The sequence below is a fragment of the Lepisosteus platostomus genome, chromosome 5, assembly GCF_059453375.1.
Source record: "Lepisosteus platostomus isolate fLepPlt1 chromosome 5, fLepPlt1.hap1, whole genome shotgun sequence".
Lineage (NCBI taxonomy): Eukaryota > Metazoa > Chordata > Actinopteri > Semionotiformes > Lepisosteidae > Lepisosteus > Lepisosteus platostomus.
Window position 1 is genome coordinate 60042663 of NC_142615.1, and position 22285 is coordinate 60064947.

Genomic DNA, 22285 nt, shown 5'->3' on the forward strand with positions numbered 1-22285 from the left:
TCAAATTCAATCAGTGAAAATACAACAGTAGTTCACTAAACTAAGTTTCTTCCCTGAAATGATTTGTTTGCGAAGCACCAAGCACCCTTGAATGGATGACGGAAATCAAATATACAGATGGATTGAGAGTGTGCTTTCCAACTTTTGTGTAATATTTTCCTTTGTCTTCACAATCTGGATAATATTAAAAGGAGTAATGTCAGTGTAAAACAGCATTCCTTCTTGGGGAACAACGGTTGTGTTCCATATTTCTAATTATTTTGGTTTCAAGATCGCAATTTAGTGTGAAACATAAAAGCCAGCTGGAAAATCTGTTACACGTCATTTACAATGGCCTTTCAACTAATAGCCCGTGCAGGGATCAAACCCCAGCTGTTGGTACGAGTTTCGTAAGGCTCTGCAACATGCAGATGAGAAACTAACCTCTGCTTCTTCATTATATACACAGCGAGCTATATTTACGAGCTTACTGCCCCCTACAGGCTCTGTATTTGATTGTGGTACAAGACCGCCTGTGGAGAAATGAAGTGAGGAGGGTGTGTTCATTAAAAGGCTCAGCGTCCCTGGGAGGGCTCAAAACACCACCTTTTTGGTTAACACCCGAGCCACAAAGACTCATGTACAGCTTAACACGTCTCGGTCTCAGTGCAAGTGATACACTCCGTAAAAGTTTTGGAGATCCATTTGTTTTTAAAGGAAAATCACCAACAGCGGCCGAAATTTATTGGAGTTTTTTCATTCTATACTGCGATTTCTGAAGGGTACCCTGTGAAAATACGAATTTGACGAGAAGGGATGGACATATAAGGTCAGAAGGCTGGGGAATTGGACCTTATGGTGAAGGCTGCAGGTTCAGCAGCAGAACCTGTTCAGTATCAGTTGACTCCCATGTACTTAAAACACTCAGACGTGCTACCGTTGCACCATGGGGTACTTAATGAAAAAAAAAACAATCAGTGTTCCTGGATCTGTTGTCGAGAACAATACCTGCTCAAGAGCTGCGCAGCAAGAATAAAATGTGGTCTGGGAAGAAGAAAGTCATTTTGGAAGAGCGGCACACCTCACAAGAGGAAAAAAAAATTTGCGACGCTGATGGGGGCTTAAAAGTAGCCCCCGTGATCTCGTGGCGCAACGGAAGCGCGTCTGACTTCATATCAAAAGGCTGCGTGTTCAAATCACGTCGAGGTTTTTCAGGTTCTGTTTGTGCTGAACACAGAATTCACACCATGTAGTTGAGTTCTATCTGTACACCACATAGATAATCTACACAAAATAGAGTAATAAAGATCACGCATTTAGGAGCTCACGCAGCGAATACCCTTGAATACAAGATGTGAACACAACTCACATCTGCTAAACATCACCTCCGTCTTTAGGGACAGCTACATCAGAGATTGGAATCCTGGAGGTTTCAGATCTCCACTGTTTTATTACAGAGTAAAACAAACCTGAAAGTTGGAGATTTTAAGGACACTTGTGTTTTGTTAAAAAGTGTCTTAAACCTGAAAATGTAATTTGAAAAAAAAAACAGCTATTGGACATTAGCTGGTGCTTTTTGTAACGATTTGCTATTTCATGCTGGAAAACAAAGAAAACAGACCCAACGTTCGCTTTCAGGTCCGGTTCATTAAATAATCTATTACTGAAGAGCCTGATTAAAATTTACACGAACCAGCTAGAAGTCGAACCTACAATCTTATGATTCGAAATCAGATGCGTTATTTATTAAAACTCTAGTATATCACATAACCTGAATTCCCCCGTAGTGTGCTCAGCGCCGCTACTAGTAATACACCGCTCCGTCTAAAATTTCAAAGTGAGAAACGTGTTTTCTGAATTTTTATGAGTTTTAAAATATAATCTCTTTAAATCAGACAAAGGGTTTATGTTTTGCACTGAAATTCCGATTGATTGAGAATTCAAAGAAAGACTGTTTTCTTCCACAATACCGTGAAATTATCACATCCACCAGACTCTCCAAGTTCTCCAGACCTTGCTGGGTGAGCATTTGCTCCGGTAAATAAGGTCACCTATCGTGTTAAATCATTTCTTCTCAACACAACAGTTCCTGGTGCACGTTTTCTCTATGAAAAAAGACATTTTTCCCCTTGCACGATTTCTCGTTTTTTTTTATCAAAGCGTACAGAAAGAAGATAAAAGTAGAAACAGTGTCACAAAAGAACTCTGTCGCTGTTGGGATATGTCAGACGCATTGAACATGTAAAATGCTAGATAAAAGCCATTTTCACTTCGTTTCTCAGTGTCGGGGCTGCTACAGTACATCAGGAAAAGTAAGTATATGCTCAGTAGAGGGGTTGTCATATTTTGTCTGTTAATCAAACATAAACAACAATTAGGGACAATGGACAAATTCAAACAATTTGTGAAATATGAAATAGAAATCCTGCTTATCAGTGCAGAAGAAATACTGCCAGTTGGCAAGAAATGACAGCATTTTTTTTCTTTAAACAAAAACCTGCATAGGGAGATCAAAATCCACTTGAAAAAATCCACTTGAGACGTTTTCGTTGGGGAGGAGGGTTGTGGAAGGGCAAAAAAGTAAATCTGTTCCGTCACGAACGGCGAAGGTCGCAGGTAATTCACTCCTCTTGACTAGGTGGCGCTAGGAGGTGCAGAGAAGTTTATATCCGGTTGAAGAAACTCCTCTTTCTCAGCTCTGCTTCTCGATTGTTTTGAAGCTGCGACCGCGCAAACGAATGACGTCATTATATTGCGCGACCCTGCATGTATTTCACCCACGTGTGGGTTGACTGAATCATTTTCTTTAGATAAAGGAAGTTGTTGTTTTTCTTTAAAATAACTTCAGGTTCTGAATACGTAACGTCTTGTCGACTGTGTTTATGCTTGAACAGAGCACAGCCCTGACAACAGGATCTGTGAAGAATAAAAAATAAGTTGTTCTGTTTAAACTCCGGAAGTCAGCCTTTGTTTCTGACCGACTCTGAAGAAGGATGGCGGAGTGCTTGTTAAATCTGCAAACCCAGCTTGCCTCTTTCATGCACGTTTTGCTCAAATCGTTCGTGTATGAAGTGTCAGAAGTTTTTGGAAACAGGATGTCTGACTCTGAGGACGAGTTTCAAGACAAACTCCTCAGCGTCTCTCAGATCCTGGTGAGACGGGCCGTGATTAAAATCACACAGTGTGTGGAGGACAGTGTCGGGAGTGAAATGGCGCAGCTGAAGAAGGAAAACGAGAGCCTGAAGTGGAGATTGCAGCTGTGGGAGAAGGAGTTGGGAGGAGGAGGAGATCAGTGTACCCAGACGCTTCCCTGTGTAGTGACTGCAGGAATAAAAGAAGAAATGGACATGAAACGATTGTCAGGTCAGTGTGGTGACTTGTATGAAGTCAGAGTGTGTGTTTGTTAAAAACCAGTGTCTATAACTAACTCACTGCTGAGATTTTTTAAATAACAAACTTTATTTTAAAGAAAACATCTCACAATAGTAAACATTCTCATTATCAGTACGCGTTCTAACAAAGTATCAAACTGTCATCAAATAAACTTTCCGAAAGAGGTGAGAATATAGTGGAGAGATGCAGAGTGACGTGGGAAAGACATGTGTGTGCAATGGGATTCTTTATTGGAAACTGAACTGTTTTGTCCGGTTACGGTGCTGAAAACACCTTGTTCAGATTCAACAGTTGTTTCACTGAATCAATTTGTAATCCAACGGCATTAGGAAACAACATTTATTAATATTGTATTTACATTGTATTGGTCTAGATTTTTATATGTCTATGTCTACTAATGATTGTGTATATAAAAATATTTTAATTAGTCTGTGTCTGAAATATTAATCCAGTATGTCTGTATTAACCCCCCTCTCTCTCAGTGCAGTGTTAATGTACAGGAGTGTCTAGTCATTGTGTCTGTTTTAACCCCCTTCTATCAGTGCAGTGTTGATGTACTGTAGTGTCCAGTCAGTGTGTCTATATTAACCCCTCTCTCTCTCAGTGCAATGTTAATGTACTGTAGTGTACAGTCAATGCTTCTGTCCTCACCCCCTCTCTCAGTGCAGTCTTTATGTCCTGTTGTGTCCAGTCAGTGTCTGTATTAACCCCTCTCTCTCAGTGCAGTGTTCAAGTACTGTAGTGTCCAGTCAGTTTGTCTGTATTAACCCCTCTCTCTGTGCAGAATTAATGTACTGTAGTGTCCAGTCAGTGTGTCTATATTAACCCCTCTCTCTCTCAGTGCAAAGTACTGTTAAAGTACTGTAGTGTCCAGGCAGTCTGTCTGTATTCACCCCTCTCTCTCAGTGTAGTGTTAATGTACTGTAGTGTCCAGTCAGTGTTAACACCTATCTCTCAGTGCAGTCTTTATGTCCTGTTGTGTCCAGTCAGTGTCTGTATTAACCCCTCTCTCTCAGTGCAGTGTTCAAGTACTGTAGTGTCCAGTCAGTTTGTCTGTATTAACCCCTCTCTCAGTGCAGAATTAATGTACTGTAGTGTCCAGTCAGTGTGTCTGTATAAACTCCTTTCAGTGCAGTGCTGATATGCTGCAGTGTCCAGTTGGTATGTATCTATTAACCCCTTTCTCTCAGTGCAGTGTTAATGTACTGTTATGTCCAGTCAGTGTGTCTGTATTTACCCCTCTCTGTCAGTGCAGTGTTAATATGCTTTTATTTCCAGTTTGTTGTCTGTTTAAACCCTCTCTCTCTCAGTGTAGTGTTAATGTACTGTAGTGTCCAGTCAATGTGTCTGTATTAACCACTCTCTTTCTATCTGCAGTGTTAATGTAAATGTAATGTAATTATGATATTATTACAGTAGACTTACTTTTTACATGGTAGTTAGGTTTCTGACAAAGCTAAATCAGAACACCCCCTTATACCAACTTATTCCGCTATGTTTAAACAACCCAAATTGATTGTGGGTGTACTAGTATGTGTGTGTAGTTTAAAGTTTTCAAGATCACATGGCCTCAGTTATCACTACTATGCTGATGATACTTAAATATAAATCCATACCAAACCTGACGTTGATGTGGATGTATTTAGTTGTATCTCCGATATAAAATCTTTGATGATTCAAAATGTCCTTCATCTTAACTGTGACAAGACTGAAGTCATGCTTATTGGCACCACCCATCAACTTTATAAAACCAGTGCTGTAACCCTATCTGTAGATGGTCTTGTACTTGAGCTTCAGTCTATATTGGAAACACTTGAGGATGATATTTGATGTTCGACCCACATGTGCAGCATGTTGTCTGAACATCTTTCATTCCCCTCAGAAATATTGCTTGACTATGCCCTATGTTATCACTAACTGTGGCTGAAAAGTGTTGTCTAATCTTGAATCGAATACTGTAAAGCTCTACTCTCTTCTAAATCCACATTGAACAAACTCCAGTATGTCCAAAATTTGGCAGCCAGAATCCTGACCAGGTCTAGTGCAAGTGTTCAGATTACTCCTATTCTGGAGTCCTTGCACTGGCTTCCTGTCAAGTTTCTTATCGACTGAACAATCCTCCTGCTCGCCTATAAGGCTCTCCATGGCTTGACACCTCAGTACCTGTCTGAGTTATCGCCCTACTCCCCACCTCCCAACCTTCGCTCTTCTAATTGTGTACAACTATTTGTCCCCCAGTCCTTCTACACCCTATGGGTGACATGGCCTTCTCCTGTTATGCCCCCAAGCTCTGGAACTCTCTCCCTAAGGATATCGGAGAGTCATCTTCTCTAAACTTCTTCAAATCCAGACTCAAAACCTTCTTCTTCAGAAGAGCCTTTATTTAACTGTTCTTTACCCTTCTGCTCCTACTGGACTTAGTACCACCATCTACTGTTTCCTTTAGCTGTGCATTCTCACCGTGCTTATATTGTGTATTTTTTGTTGTTGGCCTTTTTTAAAGTGCTTTGAGAAGCCACCTTTAAAAGTGCTATATAAAATAAAGTTTATTATTATAAAGGTCTCGTCCTCTTGTCCTGTGCTTACAGGCTCAGAGGCCAGTGCTCTCTCTGACGCTGGGGACAGGGCTCCTCTTGAACAGCAGCACAGTGAGGAGGAGTGGGTCTCCATTCTGATACAGGAGACAGAGCTCACTGCTGCAGAAGGGAAAGAGACAGTAAGTGAGCAGCACACAGAGAGGAGACAGAGTGTCAAGGATCTGGACTCTGTGCCCATGATGAAGACAGAGCCTGAGAGTGAGACATCTGGGCTCTTAGTATGTGATAATTTTACAGAGAAGATTAATAATCTGGACACGAACAATATTACACAAGGTTGTAATGAACTGGGCTGTGTCTCTGTACAAGAGCACAGTAAAGAACTGGATGTTTTAAATCTCACAGAACAGGACACAGAGCCCCAGTTGATTGACCCTGAAGAGCAGCAGACTGATGTACCTGGTGAAGAGAACAGTACTGAGTCACAGCACACAGAGAAGAGTCAGTACAGGGAGGAGCAACAGCAGCTCCTACAGGGCTTGATAATTAGGCATTGTTCTGTTCAAGTGGAGAGACTGTCATTGCAGAGTCTCAAACAATCATATGATCCCTTTGTATCTAATGACTTTACACACAGGTTTAATAATCTGATTACTGAGAAAATTGTTGAAAGTTTTAATGAACTGGAGACTATGTCTGTTCTTGGGCAAAGAGAGGAACAACTGAATGAACTGGACGGTTTAAGTCTCAGAGAGCTGAAGAAGGAGCCCCAGATGATTCACACTGCTGAGAAGCACACTGAGGGACATGGTGGAGAAAACAGATCTCAGTTTCAGCACAAAGAGCAAGACCATTCCATGGAGCATTGGCAGAATAAGAGTCCCCAGCATGATCAGGGGATGAGGAAGAATCAGTCAAGGCCTTGCTCAGATGGAGTGGATAAACTGCCATTATGGCACAGGGAGAAGCAGCGTTTCTGTCATTCTAGTATTTCAAAACCCTACCAGCACATTCACACAGGAGCGAGACCATTCAGCTGCAGTCAGTGTGAGAAGAGTTTTATTCAGTCAAGTGACTTAAAAAGACACCAGCGTATTCACACGGGAGAGAGACCATTCAGCTGCAGTCAGTGTGGGAGGAGTTTTAGTTGGTCAAGTAGCTTAATAGCCCACCAGCGCATTCACAGAGTAGAGAGACCATTCAGCTGCAGTCAGTGTGGGAAGAGTTTTAGTCAGTCAAGTACCTTAATAGCCCACCAGCGCATTCACACAGGAGAGAGACCATTCAGCTGTGGTCAGTGTGGGAAGAGTTTTAGTCAGTCAAGTAACTTAATAGCCCACCAGCGCATTCACACAGGAGAGAGACCATTCAGCTGCAGCCAGTGTGGGAAGAGTTTTAGTCACTCACACCTCTTAAAACTACATCAGCGCATTCACACAAGAGAGAGACCATTCAGCTACAGTCAGTGTGGGAAGAGTTTTATCCAGTTAGGTGACTTAAAAACATCAATATAGTCACCAGGTTTTTTATTTAATCATAGTCTTAGTCAAGTCAAGGTAGATATGTAGGTAGTAGCGTCAGCATGTGACATCCGAAGAAGGCTTCACAGCCGAAACGTTTAATTTCTTCCCTTTTCAGCATGGAACAAAACTTTACTTGTTCCCAAAATGTCTATTAGTCATAGTCACTTTGAAGTCACCCACTTTTGAGTTCATCTGGTCAGTTAAATTTTGACTATACTCTTATTTACAGTTGACTAAAACAGAAATAGTTCTTGTCATGGAGTTTAATTTATGTGGATAAGAGAGGATATATATCAAATACAATAAATATTTATGCAATAAAGGGTAAATAATAAAGAATTAGATACTGTATGAATCTCTTTTAATAGGAAAATCTATTTTGGCACCATTTGTAATAATTCCATATATATATATTTTTTTCCAATGCAACTGTTTTTTTAAACAAGACAGGACAAGCAATATATACAGTGCCTTCAGAAAGTATTCATGCCCCATTGTTTATTTCTCCTTCTGCTGTGTTGCAAAGTCAAATTATTTAAATGTTTGTAGAAGCAATTCTCTATAATGTTAAAATGAAATTAAGTATTTATAATTCTGAAGACATATTTAAAATTAAAATGGAAAATTACTTAATTGATAAGTATTCACCCCCTTTGTTTTAACAACCTAATTTGGGTCAATTATCTTGAGAGATCACACTAAATACGTTGACAAGGTACACCTGTGTTCATTTCAAATTCACCAGTGTTCAATTGCTTGATTGCACAGTAAATATCACTGTCAGGTCTCGCAACTGAAACAGCAGATCAGATCAGACCTGCTGTCATGAAGACTGAGGAGCTGCCTTTGGAACTTTGAGATGAAGTTGTTAGGATGAAAAAACCTGGAGAAGGTTATAAAAAGATTGGCAAAGTTTTGAACCTTCCTAGAAGCACCGTTAAAAACCCATTGTAACAAAATAGGAAAAACATGGCACAACCCAGACACTACTAAGATCAGGCCCTCCTACCAAATTGAGCAACCGGACAAGAATGGTGATTGTCAGAAAAGTGACCAAGAGTCACTGATAGTTGCAGTGATAGGAACAACGTAAGACAGGGAAAAAAATGCTTGTGGTAGGAGGGGGATTTGAGCTCCTTTTAGAGACCAGAACACCTAAATGAGCTGGAAAGACACAAATCCTTGAGTCTGGCGCCATTGAGCACTTGGCCAGCTGCATGAGTGATACAGGGAGCTGTGCTGAATACACCAGTAAACTGAACTAAACTGAGGTTCCTCCCTGAAACACATTGCTGGAGAAGCACCAAGTTGCCTATTGTATCCTACACGGATCACAGAAATCAAATATATGGACCATTCGGAGTGTGTTTCCCAACTTTAGCATAATATTTTCCTTCGCTGATGCCTTGGAGGAACAGAAACAACAGATTGTCTTCACAACCTTGGTTTCCTAATAAGGAATGAGGTCAGTGTAAGACAGTTTTTCTCTTTGGGGAACTGAGGTTGTGTTCCAGTTTTCTAATTGTTTAATTTCAAGATGGTCTGTGATGTGATGTGTAAAATATTAAAGTATAAAAAGAATAAAAAATAAAAGCATAAAAAGGCTAAATTTGTTGGAACAATACTGTTTCTTACTTTGATAAGTTACGTTTTTTTAACTAACTTTATTGTAAAGACTATTATTAAAATAATTTTAAAAAGCTCAAATTCGCATACTGGTATCTAGAAAGTGCAAAGCAGTCTAGCCCTTATACAACTTTCTGTGCTCACTGAATAGATCTTGAAACAATATAGTGGGTAGTCTATTATATTGTGGCAATAATAACCCTGTTTTGAAACCAGGTCTTGACAACATAAATTTCACGGAATTGATCTGCTGCCACATGTAATCGACTTTACAGTTTACACAGATGAGCACTACCCGAGCTTATTGGGACCGACATATTTCAAGCCAAAACGTAAAGGTCAGGGACTGCAGTATTTAATTTGAAGCGGAAATGTCAGTTTTCTTTAGGGGGACTGGCTTGAGACTTTTACTCATTGTGCTGTTCGGGTGTTCTTATTTAAAGTCGTATCCTTTACATCCTTGAATATTTGGCACCACAATGGTACCTTGAAGAACATGATAATGAACGTATTTGATTAAAATGAATTTCTTTCCTTTTTTGCGTAGATAATCCCAAGAGTGCATTCAACATATTCGCACCATTCACTAGGACTTAGAAAAACCCAGAGCCAATCTTCCCACATTATAAGTTGTTATTGCAAGAGAATACAGATTGATCAGTTCAAAACTGTTATTATTATTATTCATAGCGTCAAAGACTTCTTTATTAGCATTTTTTCTATACCCAAAAAAAATTCAAGGTGTTCTTCTCGTTGTACTCCACCTAGATAATCTAAACAAAATCGAATGTCATAGTACAGGCTCGCACAGTGAGAATTCTTGAAGAATAAAACCACATTGCACATCTTCGGAACATCATGTCCAAGTTTAGTAACCGCAACATCAGAGATTTTAAGCTAAGAAATTTCAAATAGCTTTTTTATTAAAGTTTCAAGCAAACTTGAATAACTTTGCAAGAAACATTTCAAAATCTCAATTAAATCCAGTACGATCCCAATGGATTAATCTGGACTTTCTTCCTGCGATCCCGACAAGTTGGGAAACAATCTTATGGTTCTTATGGTAAGAAATATAACACGAGACCACACAGATTCTTAAATGCATCATATTGTTATTGACTAGGACACCGATGTGAATATGTGTTTGGGTTTTGATTTGCCGATTCTTGTTGAGAATTGGTGATTCACGATTAAAGTATCAGTAGCGTCGGAAAGCAGGAGCTCTGTTTCTCAGCGATCTTGAGATCTACCATGTAAAGCACAGTGTGAAGATCTGTACTAAAAAACACCAAGTGCTTAAGGTGACATCTTTTACCGTTGCAACTTTTCATCTCAGGTGTGCTTTTAGAAGGCATAGAAAGAACGGCTGTGTTAACACCTTCATCACACAGCAGAGTGGTGCAGCTGAAGTGTGCTGGGCTCATAACCTAGAATTTGATGCACCAAAACCATCCTCTGCTATGAATGTTTTATGGAAGACTGAAACACACCATTGGGTCAATGAAGTATAAGAAAAAAAACCTAGCCAAAGTCTCTTTGTTTAAGTCCCGTTCTAAGTTTCTTGCTTTTGTGAGCAAACTTACCCAGATCTGCAATATTTTAAAATATATGTAATAATTAATTGGAAATTGACAATATCCAGTTATATACTTGGACAGACAAAAAAAGTAACAATTATGATATTACATATACCCATATACCTCATAACCTACATATTAACACACTGACCAGAATAATTGAAAAGCTTTGAATCAGAGCTCCTGCAGTTAGTGTTAATTAGAAAAACAACAATGCTGAAACCTGAGCACAAGTTCAACTGCTCTCCAGCTTTGTTCCGCAGAGTTTTTCGTTGCAATTGAGCTCAGAGCTGGAGATGATCTCAAGATATAATCGTGTTAACTAGTCTGCAGCTGTGTGCTCCTTTTGAAAGTTTGTTGCAATTGACCCAAAGTATGTTTTATAGCTGTCAGGTGCAGTTCACTTACATAAAGGACATTTATTACTGAGGAGCTCGATAGTTTTAAAAGCAATATGAGTCAGACAGGAGATGAACCTACAATCTTTTGATCTGCGTTATCCATTGCATTACTGCCTTTCCTCACATTGCAGAACTGCACCAGAGTGAGCTCAGCGCCGTCGTACTATCTAAGGTATATGGGGTTGTGTGGTGGCTGTGCCTGTGGTTGGAAGGTTGTCAGCTCGTGTCTCGTGGCCATCAGAGAAATCTTCTTCTGTTGGGTTTCTGAACAAGGCCCTTAAACCCAAGTGCTCCAGGGACACTGTATAAATGGTTCACCCTGTGCTATGAGAGCAAGTTGTGGGTTTTTTTAAAAGACAAAATCCTAATACCTGAAATTGTATATGGCCAATAAAGTGGTCTTATATGTGTGTTATTTTATCTATATATATTATTATAATAGTTCAGGTGGGTAGCTGCGTCAGCATGTGTAGGCTGCAAAAGAAGTAGTAATAGGTTTATTCCATGCTGAAAAAAAGGGAGAAAGAAAACACAACGTTTCAGCCATGAAGCCCTCTTCAGGTGTGAGAAAGACAAGGCAGTAAGCAAAGGTAATGTAGCAGGAGAACAAAGGCATGGAGAGAGGAGGAGCGAGAGGCGGGAGCAGGGGACAGAAAGAGAGGCCAGTCAAGAGGTGTGAAGTCAGAATAGCTGTAGAGAGGTGTGAAATGAAACATTTCAATGAATGGAGAAAATTTAGAAGAAGAGTAGTCTGTTGTTAAGAGAAGGGGGAAGGTGTGATCATAGCTGCAGGATAATTTTGGTTTCGGTAGTCTTTCTGATGTTTGAGTTCGGAAAACCATCTTTGAAAACACAGACGGAGAAATTAGTGTGGTCATGGCCGTCAGAGGTGAAATGAGAAACAATGGGCTTGGAGAGATCTTTAATCTTCACATCCCTAACACGTTCTCTGAAGCAATCTCTGAGTTGCCTTCCTGTTTCCACAATGTGGACAGCATGTCCTGTACTGCTCTGTTATTTCATTTAGATGTGTACAGATAAAGCTCAACTGCATGGGGAGCCTTTCAGGTTCAGCAGCAGCAACACCTGAAAACACACTAGCTAACCTCAACATGACTTGAACACTCAACTTTCAGATCCAGGGTCAGACACGCTACCATGGTGCCATGAGGTCAGTCACTCCAAGTGCTTTTAATTCCCCAAAGAGAAAAATTAGCGTCACTGAAAAATATATTTTTTAATTCTCTCCTGTGAGGAGCGCTGCCGAAGAGGGTCTCTTCTTCCCAGACCACAGATTATTCTTCATGCCTGGCTCTCACACAGAGAGCAGACACAGCGTCTCCACTTATGTGTTTACTACATCTATAGATCTGACCCCCTACAGCCCCGATACTCCTGGACAGGATATTTACCACCAGCCTCGTGAACTTCTCATCTTGACCTCTCCCAGGAGGAGCACAATTAACACAGAATCCTCTCTCCATTTAGCAAATAACACAAAACACTGTTTACCTGTCAAGACAGAAAACCAGGCTGCTCCAGGTGAGGCTTAAACTCACAACCTCGGCATGACTCCACTGATGTCATTTTACATGGCCTGAACCAGGAAAGAGATTGGAAGTCAAGAAGTTATGGTGTTGTTTTAATACTTGCCTACTCTTATAATTTTTCGTTCAAATTTTTTATTATGGAGTACTTTCAATTGATGTTAATCCTTGTCCCAATGAACAATTCTGAGCCATGGTGTATCTTGAATAATGTTCTTATAGGCTTCAGTTTGGAAAAGTGAGCTCTCCAGAAGCTACCGAAACCGCTAATGGTTACATAACACTTCATGCAAAAGCAATGTTCGGGTTTAAAAAAGAATCTTACTTGCTACGTATAAGAAAACTGTTACAGGAGGTGTGTTAGGGCTATTTTAGCTTAGATCATCAACTCATCTTACATTTCTTCTCCATCTATATCAACAGCGTTATCGCTACTGAGCGCTAAAGGCAGGTCCTGGCAATACTTCATGAGATCTTCTTTAGAAAACATTTAAGAAAAATATTTCCACTACCATACATAAAGTAAAAGACTTTTGAAGAAACTGTTCTCATACAACCAACATACAAATTACACATCTTAATGAACATGAAGAGAAATCCGTGTTGTGAATAACATAAAACTGTCACTACACATGATTGAGTTTTTGAGTCTATCCCCTAAGACCACTCAGCCATCCTGACAAGCAGTGGAGACTGGTGTGTTGAATGCACCTGTTGCTTTGTCGACTTAAAAGCAGGGCAGATTATGCTAGAACAACAGAAAGATTATTAACTACTACTGTTCTTTTCTTCTTAATACAGAGATTTCTACATTGCAAGACAATTGACGACTTACATAAAGGAAAGCCTTGGTAAACGAAACAGGAACGGACAGGGATCAAACCCATGATCTTCAGTTTACGAGACTGACGCCTTTCAACTTGCCCAACACACCTCCTGTTCTGTTTTTCTTTCCCATCAAGGCTAACATGTTTTTAAAATAAAAAAATTAAATCTTTGTGCACAAATTGCAATGGTAGGAGAAATAAAACAAATATGATTATGATATAATTGTTCAAATTAATTCTACTGAAACTGATTAAATCACATGGAAGCAACAACAACAGAACCGTGATTCTTAACAAGGAGATATGGGGCAGCAGCGGGATACCAACTCATGCCCCCGAAGAGACTGGAGCTTTAATCCAGCTCCTTAGAGCGCTCAGCCGGGTTACCCTTGAGTGGCTTTTCAGCACTTGTAGTCTGACTTTGTGGTGTTGTGATGCGTGGAAGCAACTACACCTACTTTTTCTGAGATGCTTCCTCTCACTTGGTGAAATATTCAATTCTTTGGCCCTCTGAATATAGTTCTTCTGTTAAGCAGGCTTTAGACTCTGCTTATAGCGCCCGTGTAGAGATTTTATTTTTACAGGAAGATGCATTCCAAAACGTATCTCTGTAGTTTTAGAAAAGCTTTGAACGGCGGATTTATACAACGCACAAACAGTATTCTAACTGCAGACTGCAGATCTGTGCAGCAATCGTACTCGATTTGACTGTGATTCTGAAATACTTTAGCAAACATATTCAGGTTTCCTTGAACCTTTAATAAAAAAAACGACATCGTTTCCAATCTCCAATGTCACTGTAAACTCAGAGGTGATGTTCTGCAGATGTGCAGTGTGCCTTTCCTCTTGTTGTATTCAAGAGTACTCACTGCGTGTCCTGTACGCTACTGTGATTTCATTTAGATTATCTACGTGGAGTAGAGTGACAAATCACTTTGAACACTTTCGGTTTGTTAAATGAAACACCAAAGAAAATACAAGTGATGAACATTTGAAATAACCACTGACAGCTAGAAGAGTGAAAGATAAAAGACAATTTATAATGACATTCACAATAGATTTAAGTAAAGGACAACCACCCAGACAGGCATTTGAACCCTGGACCCTCAGATTAAAAGTCAGGTGCTCTACCAACTGAGCTATCTGGGCTCTGGAAGATTGGAGACACTGTCAGGGTAATAGCAAGTCACATGTCTGTTCTTGTGCCGAAGCGCAGTCATACCTGACCTGTCTGGAATGACCACTGACAGACTTTATCCAGAAGCGACGGCACCACTCCCACTAGAATGAGAGAGAAATACAGCATGACATGGAGGGTCAAGGGTCTCCCACAATCCATCTTTCCTCACATTACTGATTTTTTCACTAACATGTTGTTACTTTTCACAGTCAGATTTTTTCACATTTAATAAGATCTTTTAATCAACAATATTTAAGAAAAAAAAACAAATGGAATATTTTTTGGAACAATAATTAAAAAAAAAACTTTCCATGCCTTGGTTGTATTAGTGTGCACACCCTTATAAAGGAGGTTGTATCTGTGCTGAAATTTAACCAGTCACATTCCAGATCATGTACAAAGGTTATTTGCCTTCGCCAGACATCAATTGTATTGATTCTGATTGGTCCTAATTTATATCAGCTTATCTTATATAACCACCCAATCTGGGAGAACAAACGTTCAAACTGCACATGAAGAGAAATCCATTTGCTGATTGTAACCAAAGAATGTTGTTACAAATTATCCGCCGAGCTGTTTTACGTATCCGGTCACCTCTTTCCTTCCTAGTTTGCAGTGAGCACAATTCTTTCAGTTTCTTCTCTAGTATTTTCCTTGCTATTTTACTGTCCCTTTCCACCAAGTGGAGATGGATCCGCAACCGAAACCCTGTTTTCGCCCTGTGTTTCTGCAGCTCAAGTCTGTATGAGGAGAGGTAGTTACACAGCTCCAGTGGCGCAATTGGTCTGCTTCTACAGCAGAGTCATTCTGAGGGTGTGAGTTTAAATCTCACCTGAAGTAGTGTAGCCTGTGTCTTAAACTACTGAAAGCAACTGATGAGTTTAGGTGCTCTTAGGTATTTGCTGGAGATTGGGTCTAAATTAACATGAAATAAACAAGTAAAGGTTTATTCTGTATCACACCCAAAGAAGGCTCCACAGCCAAACTGCTGTGTTTTCTTCTCGTTTCAACATGGAATAAACATTTTCTCGTTCCTTTGCAGCCCATGCATGCTGACACAGCTACTTACTTAAATTACCATCAGCTGTGGACCTCCAACTGACCTGAGAGATATCTACTTAGACGAGAGGAGCACGATGGAGTACCGAAAACTTGAAAAAGCTCTCGCACTTAGATTCTGTGTTTTTGTTGTTCCCCCGATATGTTTTTAATGTTCTTTTTCTTTATGTTTTGAAGTTGTTTCATTTGTTTGTTTGTTTTTATAGTTGTTAGACCACTACAGGGATTTTCCTATGTTCCCAGAAGACTTCTCCTTTTGTGGTTGTTGTGTTTTCGGGTTATTTTTTTTTCTATTGATAGGACCCCACGCATTACTGTTGGACTAGTTAACTTTAGTTCTTACATTCTACCTAAAATTACCTCAATAACTACAACTCTTTTTTCTATATTTAACTACAGTTGCTTTCCAGACACCTCAACTATTCACGATGAATCTTATGAATACACGTCTTTATGAATGATAGTATTATTTATTAATAATTAACTTTAATGTAATTTAATGTAATGCATATACAGCCTTTAATATGCGATAGTGAATTTGCAGGTATCTTGGGGAGGGAAGAGAACTGAAATTAAGGAAATACATATTTAAAGGGGGTGCAAGTTACCTCTGTCACATCTGGGTGTTAACTGAATAGATTTGTGGTATTATTTATTGTGTTTTAACTCTATACTTGTGTTTCTCAGGAGACAGCAGAAATATTGGGGATTTGCGGCTACAGAAAATAGTGTGAACTTTATAGGCAAATGTAAGGTTACGTTAAAGAAAAAAAACATATTGTCACCTTTTTCAACTTGATTATTTAAGACAGTTGTTCAGAACAGTACCTCTTCTCGTATCTGTGGCCGTGGTCCAACAATAACAGTGGTGAAACAGGCGGAATGTGTGGAATGAACAGAAAACTCATCCAGTCAATAGTAAGGTTGTGTAGGACTGCACACACTCGGTGACAATGTTGAGTAGCATGGTCTCAAAGCTTCACGAGCCAGGCAGGAATCAAACCTACAATCTTCTGATCTGAAGTCAGACACGTTATCCATTGCGCCACTGGCCCTACTAGCACCTTGCTCAACTGCACTACAGTGAGCTCAGAGCCGCTACTAGTAATTCATCGCCCCGGTCCACATGTTCTCAATTAGATTCACGTGTTTTGTACGTGTCTATAATTACTACGTCTTTCATTTTGTCTGGTTTAAAAAATGTCTCTTTTGTCTCTTCAGACAAAGGGTTTATGTGTCTCCCTGAAATTCACACACGAGGGAAGTCCTAAGAGGTAGGAAAGATATCACGTTTAAAAAGAAGTGGAGACGCCAGCGATTGAAAACGAAGCTTCATAGAGTACATGCGCGCTACCACTGAACTAAACTCCTGATAGCGAGTCTTTTCCGCAGGTGTTTAATTGTGTTAGGAAGAGTGAACCGTCAACAGTGCACATTTTAAAGGTCAAAGCAAGACAATCAGACGTGAGGATAGATCAGAACAGGAGCCTCTGCTTCTCTGTTTGCTGAGCTTTCGGTGAACGTAAAAGTGAAAGACAAATTAGCTATTTTCACTTTTTAATTTTTAAGGAACAAGAAAACACCATCCTTCGAGCGGGATTCAAAACAGTAACATAACAATCACCCGCTGCTTTTTGAAACAGTTTTACGCTCTAGCAACTGAGCTATGGAAAGGTCAACTCAAAACGCATACGTTTTGTCATACGCGTAGCCCAATGTAGTGTAGTGTTTCTATTTAAATCCCAGTTCGACATCAAAATACTCACTCCCATAGTCTCTTTTAGTAGAAGAAATGGACCAGGATTCTACTGTATATTCTACCAGAGATCTTACAAAACGTTTGAAGGGATATCAGTGCAGGCAGAAATTGACTCTTTTTCTAGTGGGATCAGGATCATACAAAATCTTTCTTTTGGATTGAGAAGAGGATCATGGTGACACTCAAAACATCCCTGCCTTTGCTTCTTTCGAGGACTAATGGATTATTGAGGTGCAAACATCGGTTCAAATCAAAACTCTGCTACTGCAGTTGCTTCTTGGAGAGTTTCTTCAAATCTTTCAACTGAACATCGATATCTTGGTATATTAAAGATAATATCATACAGATTGTGGTTTTCTTTTGATCGAAAATTTTATTAAAATATGAGCCTCTTTTACCTTTTCTTGGATGTTTCACAAGGTATAATACTTTCCCTTGCATCCTCAGATAAACATTCTAAATACCACAAAGTTACAATATATGGAATAGCATTTATTTTTACATATATTTTAAATTTTACTCTTATTTAAAGCTACATTTAGTGCTAGGTAAAGATAACATTGCTAATACTGATGTAGTAGAAATTTAAGATGAATTGATAGCTGTTTCTGAGCTAAAAAAGTCCTAAAACACCTCCTGTAACAGGTAAGGACTCATAGTAAGATTCAAATCCAAACGTTGCTATTGCATTGCGCATTATGTAAACACAACCTGTTTCAGCTTCTGGTGAGTGCAATTTTTCCAAATTGAAATTAACAAGAACATTTTTCAAGATGCACCATGTCCCTAAATCGTTCATCAGGACTACTATTAATGTCAGGTGAAAGCAGTACAAAACATAAATATAACCTAAATATTAAGAGACTATTGTCTGTCCCCTACTGCTGTAAGCCATGTTCAGCCAACGCTAGAAATATTACTGCTCTACTACAGTAGCAAAAGTGCACAAACCCGACTTAGAAATGGATCACAAGTCAAAAGCTCACAACGATGAGGATGGGATTCAAACCCACATGTGCAGTCCATCGCCTTAACCACTCGGCCACCTCAACAAGAAAGCCCGCCCCTTCAGTTGTGAGTTGGCGCACTCAAGATCATCTTAATTTCTTCATTCTTGATGGTCATTTTCCTCTTCCACCTGCCATTTCACTATTTTGTTGAGTGATGTCAATCCACCAGGCGTGTCCTGTGCTTCAGTGGCGATATAGAGGACACCCTGTTGTACACGGAAAGCACATTGATCTCCTTGGATATGAAAAGTGTCAGATAAAAGCCATTTCTCATCCTGTCTCTTAGTATCAGGGCTGCTAGTGCATGAAAAGGAGGCAACTTGCTCGGCGAGCAGGCTCAGCGCACACAGAACGGAGATGTCTCAGAGCGGTGTGTCTAAGCGGCTGTAAGAATAGCGCTCTGCCGGCGCCGTGGTTTAGCTGGTTAAAGCACCTGTTTAATAAAGAGGAAGTCCTGTGTTCAAGTTCTAGCTGTACCTTTCTTCCTGTCTTGTGTTACAGAACAGATCATTTGGGACACTCACAGAGGGCTTGATTTGGTTTAATGCATGTATTAATTTCCTTTGTGGAACTTTTTAAAATCATATATCTTACGAAAGATGAAATGTGAGCGAATTTTTTGTTCACCAAAAGTATGTAAATGGAAAAAAAGCGCCGTGTAAGCGTTTCTGTGGTGCATTTGGTTAGCATGTTCGATTCTTAACCCAAAGGTGGGTGTTTTGAGCCCACCCAGGGACGCATTTCCTCCCATAGTAAACATCATCACCACAGATATTTAATTTGTCCGCAAAACCTTAACTATTTTGATATTTGCAGTAGTAAACAACTGAGGGTTGGTCAGAGGTAAAGATTGCGGTAGAGTCAACATTACCGGGAATTTCCAATAATTACCGACAAGGGCAACTTCCAAGCAGATAGTATTCACCCATGGAAATGTATGTTCCAATGGGTGGCGGGAGAATTCACTTATACTCCTGTTGCATCCTCAGCTAAAATAAAAATACAATGCAAAATTATCTGAGAACTTGACAAGCAAAAACGACAGATCGCCGTAGTTGTATTTTAATATTTTCGTATATTTACTTTAATTTGAATTCTAAATGTTAACCTTGTGCTGTTCAATATAATGTAATTTTGTTGTACTTTTAAAATATTTTAGCTGAGGATGCGAGGGAGGATATTACACCTTGCCAAACAACTAAAATAACTGTAAAAGAGGCTGGCATTTTAATAAAACAGGCGATCAAAAGAAAGCTACAAATAATACGGTATTATGCTCAATATCCCTCGATATTGAAGGTCAGATGAAGAACTTGAAGAGACTCTCAAAGAATCAACGGCAATAGCAGAGGATGTTGATTTTGAACCATGTTTGCACCTCAATTATCCAGCAGTCCTTGCTTGAGAGACTTCCTCAAGATATTCGGTGTTCTATACAGAAAATTGAAAATTAAAGTGCTAATGTGCCAAGAGGGGTGGTCTGAGGCAAAGACTGCGGTAGAGGAAGAATAAGCTCCGCATGATAACGCGTGTCTAATACTCGGCCCCTGAAAGGCATCATATTCGTTCAACTGCCTGCCAGCTCTGACTCTTGCACGAATTTCGCGGTACGTGTGTACGAGCTTATAATTCAGGAATATCAATGGTCAGATGTTTATGGTGGGTTTGTGTTTTGTATTATTTAGTGAATGGAAAAAAACATTTTCAAAACTACAGCTCGAATGAAATAATAAAAAATGTTTATTTGCCTGTTTGTTGTAAGAGCTGTCCCAAAAATATTCATCTACATCAGAATAGTACCTGAACGTGACTGGACCTTATTGGATTTTAGGAAATTTATTTTTGCACATCTTGGCCTACGATCAGGAATACCTTCCTGATTTCCCCGTGTTTATTGTTTCTACCTGTGATCTTGGAAAGAAAGATCCACTACCTGTGAAATAGGTAAAACTGAAATATTCCGGGAATTTGCTGTGGTTTCAGAGGAGTGTATGAAGGTATTAAAGGAGAGAAGAGACGCGCATTCCGCATGGGGAGCGCAGAACCATGAACCGCGCCTGTGTCTTTTCTTATATAACCGCTGAGCCCGGACACAGCGTCTCAAGCCAGTGAAATACAGGAGAAACTGCAAGGAAAACAATGTTTCTTTTAATAAGTCTTCTGGTTTTATATTTTGGTCTTTCACATTTGAATGCATACTTTACAGTTAATCTTTCCTCGATTACAGGCAGCCCAAACAGTTCTTAAGGCAAAAATCGAAGCCTATTTGACTTTCTGCTAATCACATAAGTGTTCAAGAAGTATTTCCCTGCCCATCATGTGCCCCTTAGCCGGTTTCTCCGTTTTCCTCTTCCTGTAGTTGTCAGCGAGCACAAGAAGACAGGAAAAACGCAAGGCAGGGAAAAGACAGTAGCTGTCAGAAGTGGGATTTGAACCCACGCCTCTATTCAGAGACCAAAACACCCAAGCAATGGAAAAACATGAGCCCTTAGATCTGGCACATGAGACCACCCGACCATCCTGACAAGCTACAGATGGTGGTGGGTTGGAAGTACAAGTAATTCACAAAACTGAGAAATGGTTTGCTGGAGAAGTGCCAAGTTGCCTGTTGTAGCCTAAACGGATCGCGGAAATCAAATATTCGGATAAATTCAGTGTGCTTTACAGCCTTCGTGTAATACTTTGATCTGCTAGGGTGCAGTCGTCTTCACAATCTGGATTATCTCATAAAGAGCGGCGTCAGTGTAAAACAGCTATCATTTTTAAGAACAGACGTTGTATTGTATATTAATAATTGATTTATTTTCCTGATTACAATACAGTATATTTTCCTGATTGCAATGTATTGTGAAGCATAAAAGCCAGCTGCATCAATCTCTATTACGCGTCATTTATGAAGGCGTTTCAAATAGCAGCCAGTGCAGTATTAACGCTTTTGGAGCATGTATTACATTGTAAATAGTCTTATTTAAATAGGTTTAAATTCGCACACTGTTATTTAGACAGCGCCAACCAGTCTGACCTCCTACAACCTGTGCCCGCTGAGTAGATCTTAAAGCAGCTGCAGCCAGAGTAGCCGTAATGGCAACAGTGTTTGGAGTTCGGTTTATTTCTTCTGCAGAACCACCGGTATCGGAATATACTGATCTGCAAAAGAAGCGCTTTCGGTTTCTGATCGTTTTTATTGAGCGCTGCTCTAAACTTTACATTTGCTCGTACTAGTTTCCTCCATGAAAAAAAATACGTTTCCCTCATTACTTGATTTCACTTTTTTCGTATCAAATAAATAAAGGCAGGAAGGCTCGTTGTCTAAGGCGTTGCATTCAGTTAGCAGTTTCTCCTGGAGATGTTTGTTCAAATCCCACTTCTGATGAAAAGCTTTTCTCGTTAGAGTAGAAACGATAGAAGCCTTAAGTGGGAAAAAAATCACAACATCTCACATTTCACCTGTTTAATGTTGTCTCAGTGATTGATAGCTCTTCTCCCTTGCAGGGTGACGGCAAACTTCTTCAGAGAGGGAGTCTCCCAGGTACGGCTTTTCTTCGTCAAGAGACAACAGAAACAGACTTCAAACTGACATGAATTACTTCATGAGCGTTTATGACCGTCTTTAAAAAGCTGAGAGCAGGCGAAAACGTCATTGGAAATGAGGAAATGTCTGCTGACTGTAAACAGAGCTCATGCTCAGCTGCGAATAAGCGCTTCTCTTTAGTACAGTGCTGAGTACCTACGCTTGTTGCGCGGGAGACTACTTTTCTGTGACAGGGTGCTGGTTGGTTTAATTTTTTAACAACCTGAAAGTGTGTAATGTGTACTAACTTTCGAACTACTTAGTGCGGTAGAATATGGAGATCATCTCTAGCTCTG

The 22285-nt window shown here is 39.8% G+C and overlaps 1 long non-coding RNA gene across 1 annotated transcript; it reads left to right on the forward strand.

Moving 5' to 3' along the window:
- Positions 1-2713: 2713 nt before the first annotated feature.
- Positions 2714-6490, forward strand: LOC148670441 (uncharacterized). The gene is made up of 2 exons (XR_015936967.1): positions 2714-3342; positions 5961-6490. It is a non-coding gene; the product is annotated as an uncharacterized LOC148670441 (long non-coding RNA).
- The last annotated feature ends 15795 nt before the right edge of the window (positions 6491-22285 follow it).